Here is a 14,790-nt window from a genome sequence, read left to right on the forward strand (position 1 = left end):
CTAAAGAGATCAGGTAAATCACAAAGATAAGTTAGATATGATCTCACTAACATTCCTAGCGAATATGTAGTGGAAGTGAAGAACAGATTTAAAGGACTAGATTTAGTAAACAGAGTCCCAGAAGAACTATGGACAGAACTCCGCGACATTGTTCAGGGGACGACAACAAAGAAAAAGAAAACCAAGAAGGCAAAATGGTTGTCTGCTGAGACACTTGAAGTAGCCCAAGAAAGGAGGAAAGCAAAACTAAACTGTGTTAGGAAGAGATATGCCCAACTAAATGCACAATTTCAGAGGTTAGCCAGAAGAAATAAGGGGTTTTTAAACAAGCAATGCATGGAAGTGGAAGAAGACAACACAATAGGAAGGACAAGAGACCTCTTACAGAAAATTAGAAACATTGGAGGTAAAATTCAGGCAAAAATTGTCATGATATGAAACAAAGATGGCAGGGACCTAACAGAAGCTGAAGAGATCAAGAGAAGGTGGCAAGACTATACAGAAGATCTGTATAGGAAGGATAATAATATCAAGGATAGTTTTGATGGTGCGGTGAGTGAATTAGAACCAGACACCCTGAGGAGTGAAGTTGAATGGGCCTTAAGAAGCATTGCTAACAACAAGGCAGCAGGAGATGACGGGATCCCAGCTGAACTGTTTAAAATCCTGAAAGATGATGCTGTCAAGGTGATGCATGCCACATGCTAGCAAATATGGAAAACACAAGAATGGCCATCAGACTGGAAAAAAATCAACTTATATCCCCATACCAAAAAAGGGAAATGCTAAAGACTGCTCAAACTTTCGTGCAATGGCCCTTATTTCTCATGCCAGTAAGGTAATGCTCAAGATCCTGCAAGGAAGACTCCAGCAATACATGGAGCAAGAGTTGCCAGATGTACAAGCTGGGTTCAGAAAGGCAGAGGAACGAAAGATCAAATTGCCAATATCCACTGGATAATGGAGAAAGGTAGGGAGTTTCAGAAAAAACATCTATTTCTGTTTCATTGACTATTCCAAAGCCTTTGACTGTGTGGATCATCATAAATTGTGGCAAGTTCTTGGTGGGATGGGGATACCAAATCTCCTTGTCTCTCTCCTGAGGAATCTGTATAAGGACCAAGTAGCAACAGTAAGAACTGACCATGGAACAACAGACTGGTTCAAGATTGGGAAAGGCGTACGGCAGGGTTGTATACTCTCCCCCAACCTATTCAACTTGTACGCAGAACACATCATGCGATGTGCGGGGCTTGACGAATGCAAGTCTGGGGTAAAATTGCTGGAAGAAACATTAACAACCTTAGATATGCAGATGATAGCACTTTGATGGCTAAAATCAAGGTGAAAGAAGAAAGCGCAAAAGCTGGGTTGCAGTTAAACATCAGAAAAACCAAGATTAAGGCAACAAGAATGATTGACAACTGGGAAATAGAGGGAGAAAACGTGGAGGCCATGACAGACTTTGTATTTCTAGGTGCAAAGATTACTGCGGATGCAGACTACAGTCAGGAAATCAGAAGATGTTTACTTCTTGGGAGGAGAGCAATGTCCAATCTCGATAAAATAGTGAAGAGTAGAGGCATCGCACTGGCAATGAAGATCCACATAGTTAAAGGAAGGAACTAGCGGAAGTCATTTCCAAACCATTGGCAATCATCTATGAGAGTTCTTGGAGAACAGGAGAAGTTCCAGCAGATTGGAGGAGGACCAACGAGGTCCCAATCTTTAAGAAGGTGAAAAAGGATGACCCAAACAATTACCATCTGGTCAGCCTCACGTTGATACCAGGCAAGATTCTGGAAAAGATTGTCAAGGAAGTGGTCTGCAAGCACTTAGAAACAAATGTGGTCATCGCTAATAGTCAACATGGATTTATCAAAAACAAGTCATGCCAGACTAATCTGATCTCTTTTTTCGATAGAGTTACAAGCTGGGTAGATGCGGGGAATGCCATGGATGTGGCATACCTGGATTTCAGTAAGGCCTTTGACAAGGTCCCCCATGACCTTCTGGCAAACAAACTAGTCCAATGTGGGCTAGGCAAAACTATGGTTAGGTGGATCTGTAATTGGTTAAATGGACGAACCCAGAGTGCGATTCTCCCCAATGCTTTCTCTTCATCCTGGAAAGAAGTGACAAGTGGAGTGGCACAAGCAGTGTTCCATCCTGGACCTGGTCCTATTCAACATCTTTATTAATGACTTAGATGAAGGGTTAGAAGGCATGATCATCAAATTTGCAGATGACACCAAATTGGGAAGGATAGCCAATACTCCAGAGGACAGGAGAAGGATTCAAAATGATCTTGACAGATTAAAAAGATGGGTCAAAACTAACAAAATGAAGTTCAACAGTGACAAATGCAAGATACTCCACTTTGGCAGAAAAAACGAAATGCAAAGATACAGAATGGGGGATGCCTGGCTCGAGAGCAGTACGTGTGAAAAAGATCTTGGAGTCCTCGTGGACAACAAGTTAAACATGAGCCAACAATGTGATGTGGCGGCAATAAAAGCCAATGGGATTTTGGCCTGCATCAATAGGAGCATAGTGTCTAAATCTAGGGAAGTAATGCTACCCCCCTTTTCCGCTTTGGTTAGACCACACCTGGAATATTGTGTCTGGACACCACAATTGAAGAGAGATATTGACAAGCTGGAATGTGTCCAGAGGAGGGCGACTAATATGATCAAGGGTCTGGAAAACAAGCCCCATGAGGAGCAGCTTAAGGAGCTGGGCATGTTTAACCTGAAGAAGAGAAGGCTGAGAGGAGATATGATATCCATGTATAAATATATGAGAGGAAGCCACAGGGAGAAGGGAGCAAGCTTGTTTTCTGTCTCCCTGGAGGCTAGGACGGCTTCAAACTACAAGAGAGGAGATTCCATCTGAACATGAGGAAGAACTTCCTGACTGTGAGAGCCGTTCAGCAGTGGAACTCTCTGCCCCGGAGTGTGGTAGAGGCTCCTTCTTTGGAAGCTTTTAAACAAAGGCTGGATTCTTCTTGGCAGGGGGTTGGACTGGATGGCTCATGAGGTCTCTTCCAACTCTTTGATTCTATGATTCTAAAGCAATGGTATTCCCCGTAGTCACCTACGGATGTGAGAGCTGGACCATAGGGAAGGAAGATAGATGCTTTTGAACTGTGGTGCTGGAGGAAAGTTCTGAGAGTGCCTTGGACTGCGAGAAGATCCAATCAGTCCATACTTCAGGAAATAAAGCCCGACTGCTCAGTGGAGGGAGGGATATTAGAGGCAAAGATGAAGTCCTTTGGCCACATCATGAGGAGACAGGAAAGCTTAGAGAAGACAATTATGCTGGGAAAAATGGAAAAAGGAAGAGTGGCCAACCAAGGGCAAGATGGATGGATGGTATCCTTGAAGTGACTGGCTTAACTTTGAAGGTGGTGACGGCCAGTAGGGAGCTCTGGGGTGGGCTGGTTCATGAGGTCATGAAGAGTGACGGAACAAATGAACAACGTGCTCAAAAACGTCATGTGCCACTGGTCCTTTGCTAACAGACTTGATTTATACCCAAGGCAGGCCTATGGCCTTCTCCATTTATTTAGAAGTGTTATTGAAAAGGGGACCCCAATAGACAAAGAATGGACGAATTGCCACATGATGTCCAATCTTACCTTTTCTTCCAAATTCCAGCACCAAATATAGTCTCACCTCATTTGGATGCCTCTTGCCACATGCTTATAAATGGCTTGGCAATCAATGGAAGGAAATCCCCTTCAAGACATGTAACTGTATTTGTGGAGAAGGAGATCCTGGCATCCTTTCCTTTGCCTTCCCACAGACTGTCTCTGGTGATTCATCTCAACTTTTGTGTGTGGGCTAAACCTAAACCTCATCTTTACTAGGTAGATGATGGGCTATGTTCTAGCAAACGTTTCCGATTCCTATTGCAATTTGCATTTCTTATTTCAGTAATAATTTTAAACTTAGTTCAACGCCCCCCCCCCCCCACCATTTTGTTCCTCCTGTGGTCAATTAATGGGAGGGCTTGATGGAACATATTGGTGGGAGTTGGGGGAATATAAGGGTTCCTATGTAACATTTTTAGGCCTACAAATGTTTTATAAGGAATTTATGAATCACCATGCAGAAGCAAACCACAAGCAGACTGGCAAATTTTCATTCCCAATCAAAACTCCCACTGAAACCACTGGAATGAGTTGGGTTTGGGCATTCCAGTTTCGGTCAGAAGCAGTGATGGACAAGGAAACAGTTTTCAGCCAGGAATATATTTTTCACTCAGGGAATGGGTGAAGAAGGGAATGCAACCATAGAAAACAACAAGAAGCTTTGCATGCTTTTTAACATCTACATGAAACCGATGGGAGAGGTCATCCGGAGTTTTGGAGTTGGGTGCCATCTCTACACAGATGGCACACAATTCTACTACTCATTTCCACCTAATTCCAAGGAGGCCTCTCGGGTGCTGGACGAGTGCCTGGCCGCTGTGTCTATCTGGATGAGGAGGAACAAGCTGAAGATCAATCCCGACAAGACAGAGGTCCTCCTGGTCGATCGCAAACCGGATCGGGGTATAGGGTGGCAACCTCTGTTGGACGGGGTTACACTCCCCCTGAAGCCACAGGTCCGCAGTTTGGGAGTCCTCTTGGACTCATCGCTTACGCTTGAGGCTCAGGCGTCGGCAGTGTCCGGGAGGGCTTTTGCACAATTGAGACTTGTGCGCCAGCTGCGACCGTACCTCGCGAAGGCTGATCTGGCCGGGGTGGTCCATGCCTTGGTCACCTTTAGATTGGACTACTGCAATGCGCTCTACATAGGGCTGCCCTTGAAAACGGCTCGGAAATTCCAACTGGTCCAACGGGCAGCAGCCAGGATGTTAACCGGGGCTCATTACAGAGAGAGGTCAACCCTCCTGTTCAAGGAGCTCCACTGGCTGCCGTTTATTTTCCGAGCCCAATTTAAGGTGCAGGTGCTTACCTACAAAGCCCTGAATGGTTTGGGACCACCCTATCTGCATGACCGCATCTCCGTCTACGAACCCACACGTTCACTCCGGTCATCTGGAGAGGCCCTGCTCGTGATCCCACCCACGTCGCAAGTGCGCTTGGTGGGGACTCGAGACAGGGCCTTTTCTGTGGTGGCCCCCTGACTCTGGAACGCCCTCCCAAAAGATCTTAGACAGGCCCCTTCGCTGGCAGTCTTCAGAAAGAACTTGAAGACCTGGCTGTTCTGATGTGCCTTTTCATATTAGGAACCCCCAATACCAAGTCCTAGAAGCACTTTAGTAGAACTAAGATCACTGCACATCGCACACTGCACTTACTTTATAATCCTACATACCTCCTGCCACATCAGCACTTTTAATCTTGTATCCATTTCTCTGGCCTGGCCCAGTTTTATAGTGTCTTGATGTCTCGATGTATTGTTATTGCTGTTGTTTATTCTGCTTAACTGTTTTTAATTTGCTCTAGGTATTGTATTGTTGTATTGTGTTTTGAGGCCTTGGCCTACGTAAGCCAAATCGGGTCCTTCAGAAGATGCTAGCGGGGTACAAATAAAGTAATAATAATAATAATAATAATAATAATAATAATAATAATAATGTCCTTGTTAGGCATTAATCATAACTCTCCCAAAGAAGAATCCCAGATTCAGTTAGAATCATAGAATCATTGAGTTGGAAGAGACCTTCTGGGCCATCCAGTCCAACCCCCCTGCCAAGAAGCAGGGAAATCTCATTCAAAGAACCCCTGTCAGATGGCCATCCAGCCTCTGCTTAAAAGCCTCCAAAGAAGGAGCCTTCACTACACTCCGGGGCAAAGAGTTCCACTGCTGAACAGCTCTCATGGTCAGGAAATTCTTCTTCATGTTCAGATGGAATCTCCTTTCCTGTAGTTTGAAGCCATTGTTCTGCGTCCTAATCTCCAGGGCAGCAGAAAACAACCTTGCTCCCGCCTCCCTATGACTTCCCTTCACATCTTGACACATGGCCCTTATCATGAGTTCTCTTAGCCTTCTCCAGGATCTAGACACTGGGCTCGTATTTATGTAGGCCAAAATCCCATTGGCTTTTTTAGATGCCACATGATATTGTTGACTCATGTTAATTTGTTGTTGTGAGGACTCCAAGATTGTTTTCACACATACTACTATTGAGCCAGGCATTGCCCATTCTGTATCTTTGCATCTAATTTTTTTCTGTTAAATTGAAGTATCTTGCATGTGTCCCTGTTGACTTCATTTTCTTTTTGTGAGAAGACTGAGGCAAAGGAGGCATTAAATTGTTCTGCCTCTTCCCTATCCCCTGTCAGCATTGCCCCATCTTCTCATCGAAGAGGCTCTATCACCTCCTTGTTCTTCCTTTTTCTACCGACATAAGCAAAGAAGACCTTTTTATTGTTTTTAATCTCCCTGGCAAGCCTGAGCTCGTTTTGCATTTTAGCCTTGTGAACCTTTTCCCTACAGGAGTTGGTTATTTGTTTGAATTCTTCTTTGGTCATTTCTCCCCTTTTCCACTTCTTGTGAATGTCTCCTTTGAATCTTAGCCCACTCAGAAGTTCTTTAGACATCAATTCTGGCTTCCTTCTGCTTGTCTTATTTTTTCTCTTTGTTGGCACTGTTTGCAATTGCGTCTTGAGTATTTTACTCTTGAAAATCTCCCATCCATCAATAACTCCCTTGCCTTTTAGTTTTGGCATCCACGGAATGCTGCTGAGCATTGACTTCATTTCCAAAGGTCCTAACTCCAAAGTCATTTCCAACATTGCCAAAGATCTGGCACTCCAGCATATTTCTACATGTTTCCTTTCAGCATGTTTCTACCTCACTAAGTAACATTCACACATACAGCCAGGCCTCTCTATCCATTCTTTCTACAACACATAATAGTGAACTCACTAAAAAGACCTGAAAATTAGATGCTAGGTTCCTTTCATTCCAGATGTGGGCCACCATGTAATCCATCACAGTAATGATAAAAAACAGACATTAGTTGCATAAGGGAGACAGAAGCCTGGCAGATGCTTTTCTCCCAATGGAAACAGTTTTACTATTGTGAACTGTAATCTTCAGCTGGATCTACACTGCCATATTATGCAGATTCAGAATGCAGATCAACTGCATTGAACTAGATTATATGAGCCTACACCACCATATAATCCAGTTCAATGCAGTCAAGCTACATTCTGAAACTGCATTATGTGGCAGTGTAGATCCAGCCTGAGTATGAACAAACATTCAACATAGGACAACTGCATTTATTGCAGAGTGTGAAAAGACACCCGTTCTCATAAACAAGAATAATTTCCAAAGCCCACCATTACACATTGCAAAAAACTCTGCTATCCACTTATTTAGTTTGCACCCAAGGAATCATATTTTATTCTTTAAGGGCTTAGCATATACATTATTGTCAGTGTTTACTGTGTTTCACATAGACAGTTACAGTAATCCTTGCTGTTAGGCAATCCAGAGTTATTTGGCTCCCTTTCATATTGCAGATGGATGATAACTGAAACAGAGAAAGAAACTTGCCCAAGGTCACCTTGTGAATTTGTGGCCAAAAATGCAATGACAAAATGTTGCTTCTGCATTTCATGATATCTCAATTTCAAGCCACAGATGAGTTTGAACATCACAAAATGTGGGTTTGACATTTTGCCTACACCCAAATGGCCTGTTAATTTGGAATGCTCAGGAGCTGAAGTCTGTTGACATCTGTATTTTGATTATATTTTGTATATATTTTAGTTGGGGGATTCCTGCAATCTAGAACCCATACATTTGAATTGAAATCTTATGCATGCTTACTGTGAACTGTATATAGGGCCCAGTGAGTTCAATGGAATGTATTCTTGTGTAAGCGTGCTCAAGATCACAACCACATTTAGTATAATTATTAGTCAATGGGCACTAATTGACAAAAGAACAACTTTTGATTCAAATTCATTTCAAGATCATTGTTAATATTTCTGAATATCCAAATTAGCTTAATTACAATTATCAGGTAGAACCGAACTCTATATGAATCTAGAACTTCCACAGGTTAACATCCAGACTCAACTTCTTTGTTCTGCAGATGTGCCAGATCTTTACTTGCTGGAACTGCATGGTCCCTGGAGTTCCTTTTGCAATGAAAGAAGTGGGACTTTTGCAGTCTGCTCTGTAACGTAGACAACATCCTGGAAAGATAAACTGAGAAGCCAAAGGGTGTGTCCTTGGCCTATGCTAAGAATGTTTGGTGCTATTCCATTATCAGGTGGAGGCCAAAAGGGGCGCTAGACAGAGAAGAACAATCCATTTTATGAGAGTGGAAGGGTGTTGAAGAAGTTAAGCCATTTCCCCCTATGTTCCTGTTCCCCCCCCCCATGTCGATGTTGTAGAAACAACAATTGTTTATGACAAGGGGGGGGGGGATAATCAGCAAAAATGGGGGAAATGGTTTTCTTCCTTCAACTTCCTCCCCTTAAAATAGACTATCCTTCTCTGTTTAGGCCCTCTTTTGGAGACTGCCTGGATAATAGAACATCACTGAATGTTTTATTTATTTTTTGATGTTTATTGTTATGGTGAAAAATCCCTAATCATATAAAATAAACTCATTTGAGAAAATACTGCCAACATATCGGAACAGAACACTAGACCATAGTTGCAAATTGAAGATGGAGACAGAGTGGCAATGTGTCCAAGTGGTTCCTCTGTCCATTAGAAAACATTAGGATACCCTAGGGATGTTTGATAGACACCTAAAAGAATCCCTTGGCACAGTTTAACTTAACCTTACCCTTCCTCTGCCCTTGATGGTTAGTACAGATTTGAAATTCTCCAGTAAGACAAGGCATGCCTGCAACTTAATTTTTGTCCTGTCCATCCAAGCAATAGGATTGGCTTCATTTTCTTTCTAGCATTGATTTTTTCGGTAGGGGCCCTGTCAGGCCCGTAGCCAGGATTTCGTTTCGGGGGAGGGGGGCTGAATTTTTTTCAGGGGGGGGGGTCGGGGGGGGCTGAGTTTCGGGGGGGGGGGGGGGCTGAGTCTAAGTGAAAGAGGGTCTAGCCTAGCAAACCTTTTGTATCATTACCCCAATACCCCCATGCATATGGGATATATTGAGTATGGTGATCAGATCATGATATGAATAAACATAACAGTTTAAATAATGCACCAGTAAAGCCTTTTCACGAACCACCATGAGAATTTCGGGGGGGGGGGCTGAAGCCCCTCAAGCCCCCCTCCCCCCCCCCCCCGGCTACATGCCTGGGCCCTGTAGAGTAGTGTTCCCAAAGGAAGGCCTGGATATGACCCTCCAAGGTCATTTACCTGGCCTCTGCCCTAGACTTTATACTTAGGATCACCCTCAGTCTGAAATGACTTGAAGGCACACAATCCTATTAACTTGATTACCTCATCAGCCAAAAGCAGGCCCACAATTCTCATTACAATCCTGGTACATTTATGTTAGTTCACATTGTTCTTCATTTTAACTACTGCATTGTTAATTTTAAAATATTGTATTGTTCTTTCATGTTTTTTGCATTACAAATAAGATATCTCTAGTGTGTGCATGGGGATTCATTCATGTCTTTTCAAAATGGGCTCTCTCTTGAGCCCTCTTATCTGAGGGACTGTGAGCTGACTCTCTATTTAAAAAGTTTGAGGACCTCTGATCTAGAGGAATGCTATTGAAAAATCAACAGAGTCTGCTCTGACCCATGTAGCAGGCAGTCCTCACTGACTTCTAATAAAGGAACAAGTCATCCTCCACCTGGACTAAACCTAGTATAGGAATCTTCTCCTTCACTTAACATTCTGGCAGTTTTCAGATGCATCTATAGTTAAAACACTAAATCCTCATCCAACAGCAATAAAGAAAGCAATATCCTTGGACCTTTCAGTGTATTTTGAATCTGCTTCTTCAGAGTAAATACCAAAATTCTTCACTGGCTCATGTTTTTACTCAGCTCTTCATTTCTTTTCCCACTCACTCCTCCCCACAATTCTGCAAGTACAAAAATGCAGTGTATTGAGACCTGATGCTAGGACACAGCAGGGAACAAAAGCAGATAGGGTGCATCATTTGTTACAACTTTATGATTAAAGGAATGCAAAATAATCAATGGCCCATCTACACTGCCTTAATATGCAGTATCATAATGAAGTTTAATGGCAGAGCAGACTTGTAAATGTAGATGGAACACATGATGATCTAAGACCCTAAGTTTAAATACCTGACTCCTTAAAACAATGTAACAGACAGAGAAAACACATAACAACTGGATTGACATTAGTGATGGCCACACATCTGGGTGGTTATGGCAACATTCAGCACTTTCTTCTTCAAAACCCTCCTCCACCCTCCTCCCAATCATAAAAAAATACGTTTTTGTTAAGTTCTTCTTTCCCCATGGACAGCTAGCTATACCTGCTTTTAGCAGTGTCTACCAGTGGATGGGGTTGCCCCAGTCAGGTATTCAGTACTATGCGGGAGGCAGCAGAGACTATTCCCTCCCAGTTGTGCCGCACTCGTTTAACTCAGACCCACCAACAGTTACACATAGCTCAAAATCGGGCATCAAACAATCAGATTAGAGCATCCCTTTTCCAGCAAAGGGAAACAAAAAGCACTTACCCCTGAGTAAATCTAATACGAATTCCAGGATCTTATTTAGGGAATTATTTGCTCACTGGACTCAGCTCTTCATTTCGTTACACTTCTGCGTTTGTCTCCACAGTGGTAGGGAGGGACTTGGGATTCTGGATGCTGCTTTTTTTTCTTTTTAAAAAGCATCCAGTGCCAGTCCTTCCCCCTGGGCTGAAGCAGGGGAGAGCCGAGAGCTGCCTTTGGTGGAGGATGCAGCTCAAAACTGGATTGTCTCTACCGTTACATCCAGGGCCTCCTCCCTGAGTGACCCAAGCCGTAAATGAAAAGCAGACTTGCTCAAGCAGCAAATGGTTGTTTCTTCTGGCCCCAGAGTGAAGGATGATGTCACGGTTCCAGCTTTGCCGCCATCCCACAGTTTTACATGAGCTCTTCAAAATAAACTCCCCCTTAGCTGGTTAACTTTGGGAAAAAGATATGTAGAACAAGTTTTCCATTTCACATGTTATCCAGGGATATTTTGCCACAATCTAGGCACCTCATCAGCTGTTTTCCATAATTTACTGTAAACAGGAAATGCAATTATCCTTCCACACTGATATTTATTTTTAAAAGATGTTTTACTGTTAGCACCAAACTGATTCTGGTTTTGATACTTAATAATGAAAAGGAAAATAAGTTTCTGAGAATACACATTGTTACAAATCTAGCTTGAGTTCATTTCAGATAATAATTTTCCAAATCCTTATTTGGGATAGAAAGAGATTTTGATGTAAAACAAAAACTGACAGATTTTATCCATCAAGACTTTGAGTGCTAACATTTTAAAAATATGGATTTGAATTCCCATTTTTAGCCATGTTGTGGGCAAGTTCAGTATAGCCACTTCATGCAGGGAACCACTGAACTGAATTTGGAGTGGGTGGAGAATTTCAATACAATTCAATTTTTGCGAGAATTTATGAAATATGCAATTTTCTTCATATCTGGGGAAAGAAAAAATGCGAGGCTTTTTCCAAAAAGCAGTGCAAAGGGAAAGAAAACAGACAGATCTTTCTGCCTCATCTTAGATTTTTTGAAAACAATCACTACATAAAGACAGCCCATCATATCCATGAATTAGGTTCTTGTGGGTTTTTTCGGGCTATAGAGCCATGTTCTAGAGGCATTTCTCCTGACGTTTCGCCTGCATCTATGGCAAGCATCCTCAGAGGTTGAGGATGCTTGCCATAGATGCAGGCGAAACGTCAGGAGAAATGCCTCTAGAACATGGCTCTATAGCCCGAAAAAACCCACAAGAACCTAGTGATTCCAGCCATGAAAGCCTTCGACAATACATTATCCATGAATTCTTCATCCATGGATTCCACTATCCATGGCATGGATATATTCCAATAAAGAAATGCCAAAAGACAAACTTTATTTAGCCATTTTATTTAAGTTAACTACTCCATTGCAAATACTGAAATTTGAACAACCTTGTATTCATGGTGGGGTAGTTGTGCTAATCCTGTAATCAAATCCTAATAGATACCAAGGAAACCCTGTATTTATCTCATCATTCATTTGATACCTATGTTGTTGTTTTTTTTAAAAAAATATATAATCTTGGACCAGTTGTCATGGATCTATATATCTCTCCCCTCCTATGATGTATCATATCGTTGCCAATTGTGAACTGGAAAAAGAAGAGAAAAAGATTAATGGCCCAGATATTACTGGCTGAAGCCTAATGCATTAGGAATTTTAGACCACCCCTTCTCCAACTTTCTCCATCTATCTTATATTTGGCAAAAACCTGAAGATCTGGTTTTCATGATGTTTAGGGTATCCAAAGAGGGCCTTTTCCCTTCTGCTGATCCAGTGGAAGCTGCTTCAATTAGGGGAAATGATAACTCCTAAAAATCCCCTATTTAATGGAGCTAAATACCCCCATGGTTTTCAAAGAATCTATCAGCAACGAAACAAGTGGGACAGAAACTAAAGCAAGTTTGGCTGAGAATTCAGAATCAGCCCAACTGAAAACAAGATAAAGTCTACCTAGAGGTCTTTGGTGATGCAATAAGGATAGCAAAAATACTTCTTTGGCTGTCACCATCATAGTACCATTCCGGAGAGCTGTTTTGAGTGGTCAGGGATATATTGCCATGTGCCCAAAGGAATATATAAGCCAGTTAACATTCTGTTGTGAAGAATTTGCCCACCAGTTCATAGATAAAATTCTCAGATTGAAATATATAAGGAATATATTGAAAGGAATATATAAGCCAGTTGAAACCCGAACCATCCGAGAGCGACTTCCTTTTCGGAAAGCCTGTAAAACCTTTCTTTTCCGACAAGCTTTCGATGGGTGAATAACTCGGGTCTATGTCTGTTCTCGTTTTTATTGTATTTTAAAGTTGGTTGTATTGTTTTAATCTACTGCTGTAAACCGCTCCGAGCCAAATTGGGAGTGGCGGTATACAAGTCAAATAAATAAATAAATAAATAAATAAATAAATAAATCGTACTTCTGAAAATATTTCCTTAAATCCTACTATATGGGATAATTATACGCCAGTCTTCAAAGTCCCATTATTGGGTAAGATACTACAGTATGTGTTGGCTTCTCAACTACAGGAGGTCCTGAATGAGATAGATTTGTTTGAGACTGGCTTCAGACCTGTTTATGGGACAGAGATAGCTTTGGACATCTTAGAGAACAACCTATGCTGGAGATTGGATGGGGGAAGTATGTCCCTATTGGTTCTGTTGGGCCTATCATCAACCATGGCACCATCCTGGATCACCTTGCTGAAATGAGGCATGGAGGTAATGTTTTACAGTGGCTCCATTCTTTCCTGGAGGAGCATACCCAGAGTTTGATGCTGCCGGATTCTTGATTCACTCTAGCTGTTGGCCTCCATAGTTCCTCCGGTTCTGTTTTATCCCCTATGATCTGCAACATATACATAAATCCACTGAGAAAGTTTTCCTAGTTTTTTTGGGATCAGGCATCTCCAGTATACTGATGATACCCAGCTCTATTAGTCCTTACCACCTAATTTCAACAATGTTGTTTCTGTGCTAAACTGGTGCTTGGCAGCTGTAATAAACTGGATGAGAGTGAAAAAACTGAAGTTTAAACTAGATAAGATGGAGGTGCTCATGACCAATCAAAAGATCAGAGAATAGGGATTCAGCCTGTTAGATGGGGTCATGCATCTCCTGAAAATACAAGTTTGCAATTTTGAGCATTTAGCTCCAGTTCTGAATGCCCAGGTTTCAATAATGTCCAGGAGTGCTAGTGGGCAAGTTAGTGTGCCAAGGTTGACCATTCCAGGAGAAGTTGGAACAGGTCATGGTAACATGCATCACTACCTCTGAGAGTGCTTGCCGTAGATGCAGGCAAAACGTCAGGAGAGAATGCCTCTAGAACATGGCCATATAGCCTGAAAAAACCTACAGCAACCCAATGCCTGGGTTATTTGGATTATTTATTGCATTCTACATGAAGTTACCTTTGAAAAGTGCTTAGAAACATCTGTTGGCTCCAAGAGTGGCAGCCAGGTTGTAAAATGTGGCTGCTTACAGGCAGTACACAACTTCCTGTTGCATTGGCTATGGGTACAATTCAAAGTGATAGTGATGACCTAAAAAGCCTCTTATGTCTTAAAGGTAAAAGTAAAGGTCCAGTAATGTCTGACTCTGGGGTGTGGTGCTCATCTCCATTTCTAAGCCGAAGAGCCGGCATTGTCCATAGACACCTCCAAAGTCATGTGGCTGACATGACTGCATGGAGCGCCGTTACCTTCCCGCCAGAGTGGAACCTATTGATCTACTCACATTTGCATGTTTTCGAACTGCTAGGTTGGCAGAAGCTGGGGCTAACAGCAGAAGCTCACGCCACTCCCCGGAATCGAACCTGCGACCTTTCGGTCAACAAGCTCAGCAACTCAGTGCTTTAACTCACTGCACCACCGGGTTCAGGCTATTTGAAAGACTGCATTGCCCTCTATGAGCCTATTCTAGTTCTAAGAATGTCTGGCATAGTCCCTTTATCTGTCGTAGCACCTTCTCATCCTCATTTGGTAGGAACAAGGGAGAGGATCTTCTTGGTGGCTGCTTCCAGACTTTGGGACTCCCTCCCAATATGGCCTCATTCTGTCTCTCTTATGTCAATGGAATTTTTATGCTGTTAGGGCTTTTAGAAACTGATTGGGATGAGC

The 14,790-nt window shown here is 42.5% G+C and overlaps 1 protein-coding gene across 2 annotated transcripts in view; it reads right to left on the minus strand.

Moving 5' to 3' along the window:
* Positions 1–10,952, minus strand: part of COL6A3 (collagen type VI alpha 3 chain) — a 147,834-nt gene extending 136,882 nt beyond the window's left edge. For both annotated transcript variants that reach the window (XM_060783504.2, XM_067469966.1), the window contains exon 1: positions 10,613–10,952. The gene's annotated coding sequence lies outside the window, so the exon portion shown is untranslated. The remainder of the gene's footprint in view (positions 1–10,612) is intronic.
* Between the last annotated feature and the right edge of the window lie 3,838 nt (positions 10,953–14,790).

This window comes from Anolis sagrei, chromosome 1 (genome assembly GCF_037176765.1).
Source record: "Anolis sagrei isolate rAnoSag1 chromosome 1, rAnoSag1.mat, whole genome shotgun sequence".
NCBI lineage: Eukaryota > Metazoa > Chordata > Lepidosauria > Squamata > Dactyloidae > Anolis > Anolis sagrei.